General features: G+C 42.4%; 2 long non-coding RNA genes across 2 annotated transcripts; one reads left to right on the forward strand and one right to left on the reverse strand.

Annotated features, from left to right (window-relative positions):
- Positions 1–187: 187 nt before the first annotated feature.
- On the forward strand, positions 188–1,442 carry LOC140578736 (uncharacterized). The gene is made up of 3 exons (XR_011983014.1): positions 188–395; positions 553–728; positions 806–1,442. It is a non-coding gene; the product is annotated as an uncharacterized lncRNA (long non-coding RNA).
- On the reverse strand, positions 974–9,815 carry LOC140578737 (uncharacterized). The gene is made up of 6 exons (XR_011983015.1): positions 9,622–9,815; positions 9,052–9,219; positions 7,338–8,974; positions 2,207–2,291; positions 1,194–1,312; positions 974–1,067 (listed from the first exon to the last, which is right to left on the reverse strand). It is a non-coding gene; the product is annotated as an uncharacterized lncRNA (long non-coding RNA).
- Between the last annotated feature and the right edge of the window lie 9,478 nt (positions 9,816–19,293).

Here is a 19,293-nt window from a genome sequence, read left to right on the forward strand (position 1 = left end):
ACAACCCTTTTCGTTTTCCCAGATATTTCACATATATATATTTTAAAGACACTAAAACACAGTAAATGTTGATGTAACCCACTCAAAGGGTTAATTCATTTTGGCTTTGTATCTGAATTCTATGTTACTTTTTGGTTTGTTCAAATCTTCCTGTCCGGTAGATGGCAGTGTGTCATTCTGTGGGAGGAGGTTAGCTTGCGGTTACGAGCGAGCAGGGAAGAAGGAGGAAATGTAAGACCGCGAGCCGAGCGTTAATGAGCTGGAGGTTTACTGTAGCTAAGGTGAAGATTAATAAGTAGCTCAACAAGGTTTAATAGGGAACTTTTTCTTTTTTTATAAGCACTAAGCATAGTATGGGTAGGAAGTCGGACGGGGATATTGTTTTCTTTTCTCCGGTGAGTTCATTTGGTGTTCGCCATGTGTATGTTGTAAAGGCATAGCATGAAAAGGATGTATATCTAATTACGTTCTCATTCGTAATTTTGCTGTTAACTCAGATGGTTGTTGTATAAATGAGGAAAACGTAGGTAATAACCACATTCTCACTCTTAGGTTCGAGAGTGAGAAAATATCTATTCTGAGGGACATCAGGGAGGAACTGGCAGCCCTGAGGGAACAGAAGGAAAGACACCATTAGGAGGTGATGGCCTACCGGAGGGAGAAATTTGTCTTACTGGCCCAACAGGTCAGCAGAACCAGCATCACACTGCACCACCCAACCTCTGACAGTAAGTTCATATTACTACTTATTAGTATTATACAATGTGCTGGTTGCCCAATGACTGCTTCTATTTTCCTTTAACAGACCCTGAGTGATCATGCTGCCGTGACCCCCATCCCTTCACCTCCTTTTTTTGTTTTTATTGTGAGCAATAGGCCTGGATATCAGGCCTACATGCCTCCCAAAGTCCAACCCCTCGTCCTTGTCGTGGGAGGTGGAAACAGATGCAGTCTGCTGCTGCTTTAATCATCTGTCTTCTGGTGGCATCTGTCAGAGATTTGGTTCTTGCATACTCTTGCATGATGCGTTCACCACCAGGCTTTGTTGTTAGGATTTTTTCAATCAACTTAAATTGGAATAAAATATGCATTAGATAATTTTAAACCATATGTAAGACTGGAAAATAATTACATAAACATCCTCCCCATCGAATGGAACAACATCCAGATCAGACTTAATGTCCACTACACACCGCTTTTGCCTCGTAGTTTACACGGCATGGCCTTTTAGGTTGACTTCCTTCAGCAGCGGCTGCTTCTCCAGGAGGGTCACACTTCATAAAATTCAGAATGACGGTATCTTCAGATGCTGCTGAGGATGATGATGATAGAGAAGATGATTAAGGAATATGAACAAAAACAGAAGCATATAAAATGGAACTGTTATGCTCCTGTCCCAACTTTTAAACAAAGTTTAATATAAACACATTTGTGAATTGTCAGTGATTACAAAGTTCTTCATTGCCCAGCATGACTCGGAAGGTTCCAGGAGATTATTTCTTCAAAAACCTCTGTGTCAACTTCTGTGTCAGACTGGTCATACACCTTCATGGTAAATGGATTGCATTTATATAGCACATTTTTTTGCTACTCTTTAGAGCACTCAAAGCGCTTTACAGTTATGCCTCACATACACACATTCACACACTGGTGGCGGAGGCTGCCATGCAAGGCGCCAACCAGCTAACCAGGAGCAATTCGGGGTTCAGTGTCTTGCTCAAGGATACTTCAATGGGGTCAGGAGGACCCGGGGCTTTAACTTGCAACCCTCTGGATGCCGAACGATAAAACTACCTCCTGCACCACCATCGCCCCATGATATCTAGCTGTCTTCTGATATGTTAAATTTTAGGCACACTGAAGTAAAAGGAATGAATACTGTCACAAAATTTGAAAGTCTATCAATTTTCTTCTGATGAAAATCAAACGGTCAGCTACTGTAAGTATAGAGTAAGCCTCATGTCTTCACAAAATGCTGATGAGTTGAAGCTGCAGGCAATAGGTCATTCTCATTCATTTTAATGACTCATGACTGTGCCCCAAATCAACCTATGGGTACCCACAAATAAAATAACCTGAACCTGAACCTAATGCACAGGAAAACAATTATTAACTTAACTAATTTAAATGGAATAGTTTTATGATGATTGGGGAATATTAACCAAGTAAAAAGTTGTGATTGTTTTATCCTGATATACTAACTAACCTTCTCTCATGAAGGTTTCGAATGTTAGGTCAGACAGTCTAACATACTTCTGCTCCCTGCCAAACAAAACATGCAGCAGCATATTCTGTAAAAATGAAAAAAAGAGAAATGAATAATTTTAGAATAAAATATTATATATATATATATATATTTATTAATGTGCCTTAGAAGTAATGTTTTTATATAAAGTAGAAACATTACTTCGAAGTTAATATTACTTTGCTGTTACAATATAAAGACAGAAAAGTAACAGGTCAGATGCTACTGTTGGCGAAGATCCTTTATCAACCGTCTCTGGCACTTATGATAGATAGATACTTATTACACATGCCTCAAAAGGGTGAGGTGTGGCTAGAATCTAATGCTGTTCCTTAATCTTAGACAATTTACCAACTAAAGGTAGGAGGAGGATGTTGTACACAAGCAGCTGTCAGTTTCTCTCCAAACAGTACCACTTCAAATGAAGTCTTCAAAGTAAACAGGATAATGTGAGATCCAACTGATTTGAGGCTAAGTGCAAAGTTATAAAATAACTCTCACAGGCTAACTACTACAGATAAAACCATCTGACCTCAATAACAAAGAACTTTTACTGTGCTCTAATTTTACTACACAATACAAAAATATAGCTCACTGTAGCTTACCTTAAATGTAAAATACACACTACTCACCAAATAACCAGTAAAGGTATGCGGTCTAAATCAACATAGTCCTTTAGCATCTTAATAGCACTATGAACCATGTAAGTTAGCTTTCTGTGCACATAACTTTACTAACTTCATCCCAATGTTCACCTAGCATGGTGGCTAATTAGCGATTAGTTTTACTAGCGAATAGCATGCTCGATTATCAAATAGCATATTAATAAACGATAGATTTTTAAAACCATAAGACAGGCAACTAATTACCATTAGACAGAAAATGACACGTCTTAAGAACATAAGAAATTTACAAACGAGAGGAGGCCATTCGGCCCATCAAGCTCGTTTGGGGAGAACTTAACTAATAGCTTAGAGTTGTTAAAATCTTATCTAGCTCTGATTTAAAGGAACCCATGGTTTTAGCTTCCACTACACTAGCAGGAAGACTATTCCATACTCTAACTACACGCTGTGTAAAGAAGTGCTTCCTCAAATTTGTTTTAAAATGTTCTCCCGCTAATTTCCACTTATGGCCACGAGTTCTAGTATTTAGACTAATATTGAAATAGTCATTTGGCTGAACAGCATCCAGACCCGTTAGAATCTTATACACCTGAATCATATCCCCCCTTAGTCTCCTTTGCTCAAGGCTAAACAGATTCAGTTCCGCTAACCTCTCCTCATAAGACATTCCTCTAAGACCAGGAATCATTCTCGTAGCTCTTTGTTGCACCTTTTCTAAGGCAGCAATGTCCTTCTTGAGGTATGGTGACCAAACCTGCACACAGTATTCTAGGTGGGGTCTTACCAAGGAATTATATAAGTGTAACATCACCTCCCTTGACTTAAACTCCACACATCTAGAGATATAACCCAACCTTCTGTTCGCCTTTTTTATTGCTTCCCCACACTGGCGAGAGTGGGACATGGAAGCATCAACATACATACCGAGATCTTTCTCGTAATCAGCTACCTTTATTTCAGTGGAACCCATAAAATATCTGTACTTTATATTTCTGCTCCCTGCATGGATTACCTTACATTTATCTGTGTTAAATTTCATCTGCCAAGTATCAGCCCATTCGCTAATTAAATCCAGATCCCGTTGAAGCCTCTCTGCTGCTAGATTAGTATCTGCTACCCCGCCCACCTTGGTGTCGTCTGCAAATTTAACCAGTTTACTGTATGTATTCGTGTCAATATCATTAATGTAAATTAGGAACAATAGTGGTCCTAAAATTGAACCCTGCGGTACCCCACTATAAACGGAGGCCCACTGTGACATTGTGCCTCTAATAACTACTCGCTGACTCCTATTAGTTAGCCAGTTTTTGATCCAAGCTGCCACAGTTCCTAAAATCCCTGCAGCTTTAAGCTTTAGCAAGAGCCGTTTGTGGGGGACAACATCAAAGGCCTTCTGGAAATCTAAGTAAATCACATCATAGGCCTTTTTGTGATCAATTTCACTTGTAGCTTCCTCAAAGAACTCAAGTAGATTCGTTAAGCAGGATCTACCTCTTCTAAATCCATGTTGGCTATCCTTTATAATGTTATTTGCATCTAGGTAATCTACCATTTTCACTTGAGTTATAGCTTCCATTATTTTTCCAGTAATGCTAGTTAAACTGATTGGCCTATAGTTTGCTGGATTACTTCTATCCCCTTTTTTGAATATGGGTGTTATGTTAGCATGCTTCCAATCTGATGGTACCACACCCGCAGATAACAATTTCTGAAATATTAAAGTTAAAGGTTGGCTAATAATATCCCTCATCTCTTTTAAGACTATAGGTAAGATGCCATCAGGCCCCTGCGATTTATTTATTTTGAGTTTAGCTAGGCTTAGTATCACATCAATCTCAGTTATACATATATTGGTCATAGATGATGCTGTATTCGTATTAATTGGTGGTAAGTTACTTGTGTTCTCTATTGTGAACACCCTTGAAAAATAATCATTAAACTCATTTACCATATCAATTTCGTTATCGATTATAAGTCCCTTACTATCCTGCAAATTAGTCATTTCAGCTTTTAGTGCTCTCTTGGAGTTAAAATATTGGAAGAAACTTTTACTGTCATGCTTAGCCTCCAATGCAATTTTTCTTTCTACATCCCTCTTTGATAGCCTAATGTCATTTTTTAACTCTGCCTGTAGACTTAGATACTCCTGCCTAATTTTGAAATCATTAGTTATTTTCCAATTGTGGAACAGAGCCCTTTTCCTCCTGACTTTATTCTTAACTTCCTTAGTAAACCACCTTGGTTGTCGTTTCCTAGATTTAGTTTTGCTGGAAACAGGTATGAAGTCCTCTTGCACTTGCAACAATGTGCTTTTGAAAAATTCCCATGCCTCTTCAACTGTTTTGCTATTTAACTCTGTCCAGTTTACAGTTTCTAATTTCCGTCTCATACCATTAAAGTTAGCCTTCCTAACATTGTATACTTTTAATTTCGACTTTGCTCTTTGGACACTAAAATTAACCTCGAATTTAACCATGTTATGATCACTACCGTACAATGGGTCTAAAACCTCTAATTTTCCAATCCTATCCTGGTTATTACAGAAAACGAGATCAAGAAGGGCTTCTCTCCTGGTAGGAGTATTAACAAACTGAGTAAAGAAACAATCCTGTTTCCCATTTACAGAAGAGCCAGAGACTGTGTCCCACTGTATCCCAGGTAAATTAAAATCACCCATAACCACCACATCATCCTGATATTATCATATAACATTCTGCTTTCCTCTACAGCTACATTAGGTGCTCTATAACAAACCCCGACAATTAGGCCATTTGAATCTTTAGCATCAAGTTTTATCCATACAGCTTCTGAATTTTTATTTTTATCAGTGAGATCCCTTGCCTGCAAGTTTTCTTTTACATATACTGCAACACCACCTCCCTTCTTGCCTATCCGGTCTCTACGGAACAACGTATAACCATCCATATTATATTCATCACCATCATTGTCACTCATCCATGTTTCAGTTATTCCTATAATGTGGTAATTGTCTGAAGAAATTAAAGCCTCTAAGTCATTAATTTTGTTTCTAATACTCCTAGCATTCAAATACAGACCACTAATGGTAGGCCTTTTACAGTGTCTACTTTTAATATTTATTTGGGCTTTCCGTCTCTCCCCACATAAATTCTTAACTGACCTCCCTGCCCCCCCAGTCCCTAGTTTAAACATTCCTCAACTATTCTGTACATATGCCTCCCCAATACACTGGTTCCCCTATGGTTCAGATGCAACCCATCCGGCTTGAACAGGTCCCACCTGTTCCAGAAGGTCTTCCAGTGCCCCATAAACCTGAACCCCTCTTTCCTACACCACCATTTTAGCCACGCATTTAATCCCCTTATCTCAGCTAACTTTGCCTGACTTGCACGTGGCACGGGAAGTATTCCAGAGAATACCACCGTGGATGTTCTGCTTCTAAGCTTATCCGCGACTTCTATAAATTTATCTTGCAGAACAGCCCTCCTGCCCTTTCCTATGTCATTGGTGCCAACATGCACCACGACCACTGGATCCACCCCGGCTGAGGCCAAAAGCCTGTCCACTCGATCTGGAAGGTCCCCTACTTGGGCACCAGGCAGGCAAGACACCGTACAGGACCCTCTATTACGGGTGCACACATAACTATCTACACCTCTTATAATTGAATCCCCTACTACCACAACCTCCCTTCTACTGGGGTTAGGTGGCTCCTTGGTGCCCAAGGGCCCACCTGCCTCCCCAGTCGCTTCCGGCTCTAAAGCTGGAAGCACCTGAAAGCGGTTAGACATCGTTACTTCAGGTGATGCCACCTCTGTGAATTGTGTACGCCCTTTTCTACGTCTATAAATATAAGTGGTCTTTTTTTTGTCCATGATAATCTTAAAAATACCAAACTAGCTTATATTTTGGGAATCACGGGGCAATTCCGTATTTTAAGGAAGGGGTGCCAATACGAAAGCCGCAGATTTATATGGACGAGCTAACGATAACTTTTGCTAAAGGTTGCTAAAATGCTAATATAAATCCTAATAGTCGTTTTTGCAATCGAGCTAACATTACTTATATCATTTAAACCGTTCATGACAAATATTGTATCGCTTCACAACATCCAGACACAGAAAAAGACAGTAAATATAATGCTGGCTTGCTAACATTAAAAGATATATTAACTTCACCTTAAGTCTCCACACGCACAATGCACCATCATGCAGAGCTGGTTATATTCGGAATTTCGTAGCTAGTATGATGTATAGGTGCATCCTAACTCAATGAGATGATGTCAAGCTCCTGAACCGTTAGCAAGCTAAGATATATTTAACGTCATCTGTCTGGTAACGTTAATGAAAGCATACTTACTGTCACATAGTTACTTAAAAGAAGGGTAAATGCCAACACCTCCTCAATCGACATCAATGAAACTATTAAACCTTTAGTTGAAAAATATTAAACGATGTTGCTAACATGGCGTTGTTAACGTTACTTACCCGATTGTCGCGCCACTCTGAAGAAAATTCCAACTGCCAGTAGAGCTTTCCAGAACTGTTGCAGACTGGTGGGTAATCAACACGCTGCAGAGTAGAAATGTTCACTGCTTGTCTGTAGATTTTTACACTGACTTTTTACTCTACTGTTAGAGTAGGTGTACTCTCCATATAGTTGTAAATACTCTGGGTTTAAATAGGTTGACTCTGAAATATTGACACTCCATTTTTTACTGTGCAGCAGTGATTTTTGAGTTAAAGAGCAGACTGTTTCACTTAGACATTCATTTCATAATAGCTGATGACATGGTATACCTTGGTTAAATACCTGACCAAACAGGAGCTATTGGCTCCTAAACCCAGAATATTTAGGAGCCAAATGCTTTTTTTGGGAGCCATAATCTCTACCACATGCCAAATGTGAAATAAATAATATTTACTTGTATTGTTTGTTTCTTTGGTCTACCTCACACTGCCTTTCCTTTCTCCTATCAGAGCTGTTTCACCTGCCTACTAGTGTCCTCTGCAAGGTCTTATAAAAAATAACAGAAGAATAAATGACACATAAATGTCAGTGCAAATGTTTACTAATAAGCAATACTCTGGCATTCTTGTGTTTCTTACTCTCACCATGCTTTTTCATAGTTTCCTTTTTAAAATGGCTCGTACCACAAATGAATTCTGTTTTACTAGCAATTTCTTGTCCGGCTTGTGCACAAAAGCTGCAATACATCTTTCCCTTGTCATACCGTAACCAAACGAACTCCTGTAAACAAGCCGCTTTAAACTGTCTTCCAGGCGTCGGAGCTGCGGGCTCAGAAGACTTTGCTAACGGGACGGCGCTGTCATCCTTTAATAACTGTACATTTCCGGAAGCTGGTGGCTGTACCACAGATAACCCACTGACTGAATTATCTTCGGTTCGTTCAGAAGTAAACAAGGCAGGATTTGGACGAGTGGGCATTGAGAAAAAGTCAGAAATTTTTCGTTTGGCCATTTCGCGTGTTACGTGGCAAGTTAAGACGGAATTCGAGGAGTAGTCGTGGCCCGATTCTCTTCTATTTCGGATCCCTCTCCGCAGCAGTTAGCGAGATGACATTTGAAGCAGAGTGGGCGTGTCAGATGATGCCTCACTTCGGTTTGGCTTTAATCACGTGATAGTGTAATAGGAAAGGTAGACGCGGGCTGAGAGTGTCCGCACATAATTAAAAGCCGTTTCTGCTGCTTTAAATTTATAACTTTTCTTAGATTGAGAGAGAGAGAGAGTCGCCACCGGCGACTGAAATAAAAAAATAGTCGCAAATAGAAAATCAAGTCGCCTTGGCGACCATTTCAGTCGCCATCTGGAGCTCTGCCTGACAATTATTACCTTTGAATAACTGTGACTGATCATTTTGGAAGAAAAGGTATGACATGAGTGATGGATGCTCAAGGAATAGCAACTGTCAGTCCCTCAACATTGTGTTATGGTTTTGTATTAAAGCAGCAGCAGACTGCATTTGTTTCCACCTCCCACGACAAGGACGAGGGGTTGGACTTTGGGAGGCATGTAGGCCTGATTTCCAGGCCTATTGCTCACAATAAAAACAAAAAAAAGGAGGCGAAGGGATGGGGGTCACGGCAGCATGATCACTCAGGGTCTGTTAAAGGAAAATAGAAGCAGTCATTGGGCAACCAGCACATTGTATAATACTAATAAGTAGTAATATGAACTTACTGTCAGAGGTTGGGTGGTGCAGTGTGATGCTGGTTCTGCTGACCTGTTGGGCCAGTAAGACAAATTTCTCCCTCCGGTAGGCCATCATGGTGTCTTTCCTTCTGTTCCCTCAGGGCTGCCAGTTCCTCCCTGATGTCCCTCAGAATAGATATTTTCTCACTCTCGAACCTAAGAGTGAGAATGTGGTTATTACCTAAATTTTCCTCATTTATACAACAACCATCTGAGTTAACAGCAAAATTACGAATGAGAACGTAATTAGATATACATCCTTTTCATGCTATGCCTTTACAACATACACATAAATGGTAAATGGACTGCATTTATATAGCGCTTTTTACCAAAGCGCTTTACAATGTATGCCTCACATTCACCCATTCACAGCACACATTCACACACCGGTGGCGGAGGCTGCCATGCAAGGCGCCAACCAGCTCACCGGGAGCAATTTGGGGTTCAGTGTCTTGCTCAAGGACACTTCGATGGAGTCAGGAAGATCCGGGGCGCGACACGGTAGCACTACCTCCTGCACCACCATCGCCCCACATGGCGAACACCAAATGAACTCACCGGAGAAAAGAAAACAATATCCCCGTCCGACTTCCTACCCATACTATGCTTAGTGCTTAATGCTTATAAAAAAAGAAAAAGTTCCCTAAACCTTGTTGAGCTACTTATTAATCTTCACCTTAGCTAAACCTCCAGCTCACTAACGCTCGGCTCGCGGTCTTACATTTCCTTCTTCTTCCCTGCTCGCTCGTAACCGCAAGCTAACCTCCTCCCACAGAATGACACACTGCCATCTACCGGACAGGAAGATTTGAACAAACCAAAAAGTAACATAGAATTCAGATACAAAGCCAAAATGAATTAACCATTTGAGTGGGTTACATCAACATTTACTGTGTTTTAGTGTCTTTAAAATATATATATGTGAAATATCTGGGAAAACGAAAAGGGTTGTCACCATCTGCAAATATTTTACAAAAATGCAATGACAAACCTTCACAGTCCAGAAGATAATCTGACCAAAATCCAAGTATTTTGCCTTCTTTCTGCCGCCTGTTGCTTCCCGCTGGACTGAGGTCTGGCCTGAACATGCTTTCCAAATCTGCAGCAGTCAGCTTCTTAGCAGAGTGGCAAAAGACAGGGACTAACACACTTGAATGCTGTTGCAGCACGGTCAAAAACTGCAAAAACTGTGTGTGTTTAATAGGTATTTTGTTCAAAAGCAATACTAGAATTGCTATTCCACTGTGTACCGCCAGAGGGGGCTATAGTCTAACGGAACAGTAGTTGAAGTTTCGCGGGATTTTCTATAGACAAAGAAACGCCTGGAATCCAAACACCGCTGATGTCTCCCGTCTGTTCTTTTAATTCTAAAACAGGTTAGTACAGTAAATAACTACTGTTTCATGTTTCAGATGTTACAAACAGGTGTTTAACTGTGTGATCGAAATGGTAAAGTAGTGCAAGATTCTACTAGCGTAAGTAATGGCGTCTCGCTTTTTAAAAACCGAACATTAATGTGGTTCGTGAAAAGGGCGCCCGTGTTAGTCATCTGTTTTATTATTATTATGGGCCTATTCATGTAATGAAAGGCCCATATTACTCTTCACCTAGTAAATTACATTTTGCCAATTTGCGCTGAGCCCGTGAAAGGCACGGAGCTCACTTTGGTGCCAAATCGTAGGGCTTACTTAGCTGCACGGTTTGACATATCGTTTGTCTCCGTACTGCTTACGGATTGCGTGCAATTGCCTCTCAAAGTCGAAAAAAAACTTTATTATTTATTATGGGCCTATTCATGTAATGAAAGGCCCATATTACTCTTCACCTAGTAAATTACATTTTGCCAATTTGCGCTGAGCCCGTGAAAGACACGGAGCTCACTTTGGTGCCAAATCGTAGGGCTTGCTTAGCCGGACGGATTGACATATAGTTTGTCTCCGTACTCCTTATTGATTGCGTGCAATTGCCTCTCAAAGTCGAAAAAAAAACTTTATTATTATGGGCCTATTCATGTAATGAAAGGCCCATATTGTTCTTCACCTAGTAAACTACATTTTGCCAATTTGCGCTGAGCCCGTGAAAGGCATGGAGCTCACGTTGGGGCCAAATCGTAGGGCTTACCTTGCCGGACGGATTGACATATCGTTTGTCTCCGTACTGCTTACGGATTGCGTGCAATTCCCTCTCAAAGTGGAAAAAAAACTTTATTATTTATTATTATGGGCCTATTCATGTAATGAAAGGCCCATATTGTTCTTCACCTAGTAAACTACATTTTGCCAATTTGCGCTGAGCCCGTGAAAGGCACGGAGCTCACTTTGGTGCCAAATCGTAGGGCTTACTTAGCTGCACGGATTGACATATCGGTTGTCTCCGTACTGCTTACGGATTGCGTGCAATTGCCTCTCAAAGTCGAAAAAAAAACTTTATTATTATTATGGGCCTATTTATGGGCCTATTCATGTAATGAAAGGCCCATATTGTTCTTCACCTAGTAAACTACATTTTGCCAATTTGCGCTGAGCCCGTGAAAGGCACGGAGCTCACTTTGGTGCCAAATCGTAGGACTTACTTAGCTGCACGGATTGACATATCGATTGTCTCCGTACTTCTTACGGATTGCGTGCAATTGCCTCTCAAAGTCGAAAAATAAAAACTTTATTTATTATGGGCCTATTCATGTAATGAAAGGCCCATATTGTTCTTCACCTAGTAAACTACATTTTGCCAATTTGCGCTGAGCCCGTGAAAGGCACGGAGCTCACTTTGGTGCCAAATCGTAGGACTTACTTAGCTGCACGGATTGACATATCGATTGTCTCCGTACTTCTTACGGATTGCGTGCAATTGCCTCTCAAAGTCGAAAAATAAAAACTTTATTTATTATGGGCCTATTCATGTAATGAAAGGCCCATATTGTTCTTCACCTAGTAAACTACATTTTGCCAATTTGCGCTGAGCCCGTGAAAGGCACGGAGCTCACTTTGGTGCCAAATCGTAGGGCTTACTTAGCTGCACGGATTGACATATCGATTGTCTCCGTCCTTCTTACGGATTGCGTGCAATTGCCTCTCAAAGTCGAAAAAAAAACTTTATTATTATGGGCCTATTCATGTAATGAAAGGCCCATATTACTCTTCACCTAGTAAATTACATTTTGCCAATTTGCGCTGAGCCCGTGAAAGGCACGGAGCTCACTTTGGTGCCAAATCGTAGGGCTTGATTAGCTGGACGAATTGACATATCGTTTGTCTCCAGGCTCCTTACGGATTGCGTGCAATTCCCTCTCAAAGTGGAAAAAAAAACTTTATTATGGGCCTATTCATGTAATGAAAGGCCCATATTACTCTTCACCTAGTAAATTACATTTTGCCAATTTGCGCTGAGCCCGTGAAAGGCACGGAGCTCACTTTGGTGCCAAATCGTAGGGCTTGATTAGCTGGACGAATTGACATATCGTTTGTCTCCAGGCTCCTTACGGATTGCGTGCAATTCCCTCTCAAAGTGGAAAAAAAAACTTTATTATGGGCCTATTCATGTAATGAAAGGCCCATATTGTTCTTCACCTAGTAAATTACATTTTGCCAATTTGCGCTGAGCCCGTGAAAGGCACGGAGCTCACTTTGGTGCCAAATCGTAGGGCTTACTTAGCTGCACGGATTGACATATCGTTTGTCTCCGTACTGCTTACGGATTGCGTGCAATTGCCTCTCAAAGTCGAAAAAAAAACTTTATTATTATTATTATGGGCCTATTCATGTAATGAAAGGCCCATATTGTTCTTCACCTAGTAAACTACATTTTGCCAATTTGCGCTGAGCCCGTGAAAAGCACGGAGCTCACTTTGGTGCCAAATCGTAGGGCTTACTTAGCTGCACGGATTGACATATCGTTTGTCTCCGTACTGCTTACGGATTGCGTGCAATTGCCTCTCAAAGTCGAAAAAAAAACTTTATTATTATTATTATTCTTCCGTGATTTTCGGCAATTAATGCGGGTCGTACCGTAGCGTGCAGCCAGGCAAGCTATATATCAAAAGTGAGTCCTTCATGGTGTGAGGTGTGCTATTACTTTTCTGCGCAGAATATGTTACCATGGCGACGTTATTCACGTTTAAACACACTAAAAATCCCATAGGAATGCATTGAATGCTAACTTTTACCTAGCATTAGCCTGACTAACCATGTGAATAGTAGTAAGGCGCATCTTTTTTCATGGGAGTGAATGGCCCATTGACTTCAATGCATTCCAGTCAAAGTTGTCCCACTCGGCCAGCGTTCATACCACAGCAACAAGACTTGGTATTCAACCTTAGGCCTCATCACCCAACACCCCAAGTCCAACATCTTGACCCGCACTCGTCTTTCATCCCTCGTTCTCTCCCATTGACTTCAATGCATTTCAGTCAAAGTTGTCCCACTCGGCCAGCGTTCATACCACAGCAGTAAGACTCGGTATTAAACCACAGGCATCATCACACAACACCTTAAGACCACCATCCTGACCCGCACTCATCTTTCATCCCTCGTTCTCTCCCAGTGACTTCAATGCATTTCAGTCAAAGTTGTCCCACTTGGCCAGCGTTCATACCAGAGCAACAAGACTTGGTATTCAACCTTAGGCCTCATCACCCCACACCCCAAGTCCAACATCTTCACCCGCACTCGTCTTTCATCCCTCGTTCTCTCCCATTGACTTCAATGCATTTTGGTCAAAGTTTCATTATTTGGCCACTGCTCCTGCCACAGCTACAAGACTGAATAATTAAATTAATAAGTAAAAGCACCAGCTCTTCCCGGGTCAGCAGAATAGGCCCATCTCAAAATTTCTTCAGGAATTTTTTTATTATTATTATTCTTCCGTGATTTTCGGCAATTAATGCGGGTCGTACCGTAGCGTGCAGCCAGGCAAGCTATATATCAAAAGTGAGTCCTTCATGGTGTGAGGTGTGCTATTACTTTTCTGCGCAGAATATGTTACCATGGCGACGTTATTAACGTTTAAACACACTTAAAATCTCATAGGAATGCATTGAATGCTAACTTTTACCTAGCATTAGCCATGTGAATAGTAGTAAGGCGCATCTTTTTTCATGGGAGTGAATGGCCCATTGGCTTCAATGCATTTCAGTCAAAGTTGTCCCACTCGGCCAGCGTTCATACCAGAGCAACAAGACTTGGTATTCCACCTTAGGCCTCATCACCCAACACCCCAAGTCCAACATCTTGCCCCGCACTCGTCTTTCATCCCTCGTTCTCTCCCATTGGCTTCAATGCATTCCAGTCAAAGTTTTCCCACTGGGCCAGTGTTCATGCCACAGCAACAAGACTCGATATTCAACCTTAGGCCTCATCACCCAACACCCCAAGTCCACCATCTTGACCCGCACTCCTCTTTCATCCCTCGTTCTCTCCCATTGACTTCAATGCATTTTAGTCAAAGTTTTCCCACTGGGCCAGTGTTAATGCCAGAGCAACAAGACTAGGTATTCCACCTCAGTCCTCATCACCCAACACCCCAGGACCACCATGATGACCCGCACTCGTCTTTCATCCCTCGTTCTCTCCCATTGACTTCAATGCATTTCAGTAAAAGTTTTGCTATTCGGCCAGCGTTCATGCCTCAGCAACAAGACTTAATATTCAATCCCAGGACTCATCACCAAACACCTAGCAACTGCCTAGCAACCATCTAGCAACACCTTAGCAACTACCTACAATTTCATAGCAACACCTTAGCAACCATCTAGCTATGCCTAGCAACCAGCGACTGAGCCCATAGCAACACCTTCTGACAACATAGCAACCACCTAGCAACACCTTAGCAACCACCTAGAATTGCATAGCAACACCATAGCAACCATCCAGCTATGCCTAGCAACCAGCTACTGAGACCATAGCAACGCCTTCTGACATCATAGCAACCAGCTTACAGCACCTAGCAACCACCTAGCAACACCTTAGCAACTACCTACAATTTCATAGCAACACCTTAGCAACCATCTAGCTATGCCTAGCAACCAGCTACTCAGACCTTAGCAACGCCTTCTGACATCATAGCAACCAACTTGCAGCACCTAGCAACCACCTAGCAACACCTTAGCAACCACCTACAATTGCATAGCAACACCATAGCAACCATCTAGCCATGCCTAGCAACCAGCTACTGAGACCATAGCAATGCCTTCTGACATCATAACAACCCACTTGCAACCACCTAGCAACACCTTAGCAACCACCTAGAATTGCATAGCAACACCATAGCAACCATCTAGCTATGCCTAGCAACCAGCTATTGAGACCATAGCAATGCCTTATGACACCATAGCAACCACCTTGCAACAGCTAGCAACCACCTAGGAACACCATAGCAACCACCAAAAAATGCATAGCAACACCATAGCAACCATTTAGTTATGCCTAGCAACCAGCTACTGAGGCCATAGCAACGCCTTCTGATGCCATAGCAAACACCTTGCAGCACCTAGCAACCACCATGCAACACCATAGCAACCACCTATAATTGCATAGCAACAACATAGCAACCACGTAGCAATGCCTAGCAACCAGCTACCAACACACTTGCAATGCCTAATAACAACATTGCAACCACCTAGCAATGCCTAGCGGCACTTCGGTAACCACCTAGCAGCACCGTAGCAACTAACTTGCAAATCTTAGCAACCGCCTAGCAGTACACAGACCACCCATTTTATAAGTAGCACAGGCTCTTCCACGGTCAGCGGATTAGGCCCATCTCAAAATTTCTTCAGGAATTTTCGTTTCTAGTTATGGGCCTATTCATGTAATGAAAGGCCCATATTGTTCTTCACCTAGTAAACTACATTTTGCCAATTTGCGCTGAGCCCGTGAAAGGCACGGAGCTCACTTTGGTGCCAAATCGTAGGGCTTACTTAGCTGCACGGATTGACATATCGGTTGTCTCCGTACTGCTTACGGATTGCGTGCAATTGCCTCTCAAAGTCGAAAAAAAAACTTTATTATTATTATTATGGGCCTATTCATGTAATGAAAGGCCCATATTGTTCTTCACCTAGTAAACTACATTTTGCCAATTTGCGCTGAGCCCGTGAAAGGCACGGAGCTCACTTTGGTGCCAAATCGTAGGGCTTACTTAGCTGCACGGATTGACATATCGATTGTCGCCGTACTTCTTACGGATTGCGTGCAATTGCCTCTCAAAGTCGAAAAAAAAACTTTATTATTATGGGCCTATTCATGTAATGAAAGGCCCATATTGTTCTTCACCTAGTAAACTACATTTTGCCAATTTGCGCTGAGCCCGTGAAAGGCACGGAGCTCACTTTCGTGCCAAATCGTAGGGCTTACTTAGCTGCACGGATTGACATATCGATTGTCTCCGTACTTCTTACGGATTGCGTGCAATTGCCTCTCAAAGTCGAAAAATAAAAACTTTATTTATTATTATTATTATTCTTCCGTAGATTTTCGGCAATTAATGCGGGTCGTACCGTAACATGCAGCCAGGCAATCTATATATCAAAAGTGAGTCCTTGGTTGTGTGAGGTGTGCTATTACTTTTCTGCGCAGAATATGTTACCATGGCGACGTTATTCACGTTAAAACACACTAAAAATCCCATAGGAATGCATTAAATGCTAACTTTTACCTAGCATTAGCCATGTGAATAGTAGTAAGGCGCATCTTTTTTCATGGGAGTGAATGGCCCATTGGCTTCAATGCATTTCAGTCAAAGTTGTCCCACTCGGCCAGCGTTCATACCACAGCAACAAGACTCGGTATTCAACCTTAGGCCTCATCACCCAACACCCCAAGTCCACCATCTTGACCCGCACTCGTCTTTCATCCCTCGTTCTCTCCCATTGACTTCAATACATTTTAGTCAAAGATTTCCTACTCGGCCAGTGTTCATACCACAGCAACAAGACTAGGAATTCAACCTTAGTCCTCATCACCAAACACCTTTAGACCACCATCTTCACCCGCACTCGTCTTTCATCCCTCGTTCTCTCCCATTGACTTCAATGCATTTCAGTCAAAGTTTTCCCACTGGGCCAACGTTTATGCCACAGCAACAAGATTCGGTATTCAACCTTAGGCCTCATCACCCAACACCACAAGTCCAACATCTTGACCCACACTCGTCTTTCATCCCTCGTTCTTTCCCATTGACTTCAATGCATTTCAGTCAAAGTTGTCCCTCTCGGCCAGCGTTCATACCACAGCAACAAGACTCGGTATTCAACCTTAGGCCTCATCACCCAACACCCCAAGTCCATCATCTTGACCCGCACTCGTCTTTCATCCCTCGTTCTCTCCCATTGACTTCAATGCATTTCAATCAAACTTGTGCTATTCAGCCACTGTTCATGCCACATCATCAACACTTAATATTCAACCTTAGGCCTCATAACCAAACGCCTAGCAGCACTGTAGCAACCACCTAGCGATGCCTAGCAACACCATAGCAACCACCTATAATTACATAGCAACTGCATAGCAACCACATAGCAACGCCTAGCTACCAGCTACTGACACCATAGGAACGCCATCCCACAACCTAGCAACCACCTTGCAGCACCTAGCAACCACCTAGCAACACCATAGCAACCACCTAGAATTGCATAGCAACACCATAGCAACCATCTAGCTATGCCTAGCAACCAGCTACTGAGAACATAGCAACGGCTTCTGACATCATAGCAACCCACTTGCAGCACCTAGCAACCACCTAGCAACACCTTAGCAACCACCTAGAATTGCATAGCAACACCATAGCAACCATCTAGCTATGCCTAGCATCCAGCTACTGAGACCTTAGCAACGCCTTCTGACATCATAGCAACCCACTTGCAGCACCTAGCAACCACCTAGCAACACCTTAGCAACCACCTACAATTGCATAGCAACACCATAGCAACCATCTAGCTATGCCTAGCAACCAGCTACTGAGACCTTAGCAACGCCTTCTGACATCATAGCAACCACCTAGCAACACCTTAGCAACCACCTAGAATTGCATAGCAACACCATAGCAACCATCTAGCTATGCCTAGCAACCAGCTACTGAGACCATAGCAACGCCTTCTGACATCATAGCAACCCACTTGCAGCACCTAGCAACCACCTAGCAACACCTTAGCAACCACCTAGAATTGCATAGCAACACCATAGCAACCATCTAGCTAAGCCTAGCAACCAGCTACTGAGACATTAGCAACGCCTTCTGACATCATAGCAACCCACTTGCAGCACCTAGCAACCACCTAGCAACACCTTAGCAACCACCTAGAATTGCATAGCAACACCATAGCAACCACCTAGCTATGCCTAGCAACCAGCTACTGAGACCTTAGCAACGCCTTCTGACATCTTAGCAACCCACTTGCAGCACCTAGCAACCACCTAGCAACACCATAGCAACCACCTAGAATTGCATAGCAACACCATAGCAACCATCTAGCTATGCCTAGCAACCAGCTACTGAGACCATAGCAATGCCTTCTGACGCCATAGCAAACACCTTGCAGCACCTAGCAACCACCATGCAACACCAAAGCAACCACCTAGCAACACCATAGCAACCATGTAGCAACGCCTAGCAACCAGCTACCAACACCCTTGCAATGCCTAATAACAACATTGCAACCACCTAGCAATGCCTAGCGGCACTACAGCAACCACCTAGCAGCACCATAGCACCAAACTAGCAACATCATAGCAATCACCTAGCAGTGCACAGACCAGCCACTTTATTAGTAGCACAGGCTCTTCCTCGGTCAGCAGAATAGGCCCATCTCAAAATTTCTTCAGGAATTTTCGTTTCTAGTTATTATTTATTATTCTTCCGTAGATTTTCGGCAATTAATGCGGGTCGTACCGTATCGAGCAGCCAGGCAAGCTATATGTCAAAAGTGAGTCCTTCATGGTGTGAGGTGTGCTATTACTTTTCTGCGCAGAATATGTTACCATGTCGACGTTATTCACGTTAAAACACACTAAAAATCCCATAGGAATGCATTAAATGCTAACTTTTACCTAGCATTAGCCATGTGAATAGTAGTAAGGCGCATCTTTTTTCATGGGAGTGAATGGCCCATTGGCTTCAATGCATTTCAGTCAAAGTCGTCCCACTCGGCCAGCGTTCATACCACAGCAACAAGACTCGGTATTCAACCTTAGGCCTCTTCACCCAACACCCCAAGTCCACCATCTTGACCCGCACTCA

Source organism: Paramormyrops kingsleyae, chromosome 16, assembly GCF_048594095.1.
Source record: "Paramormyrops kingsleyae isolate MSU_618 chromosome 16, PKINGS_0.4, whole genome shotgun sequence".
Classification (NCBI taxonomy): Eukaryota; Metazoa; Chordata; class Actinopteri; order Osteoglossiformes; family Mormyridae; genus Paramormyrops; species Paramormyrops kingsleyae.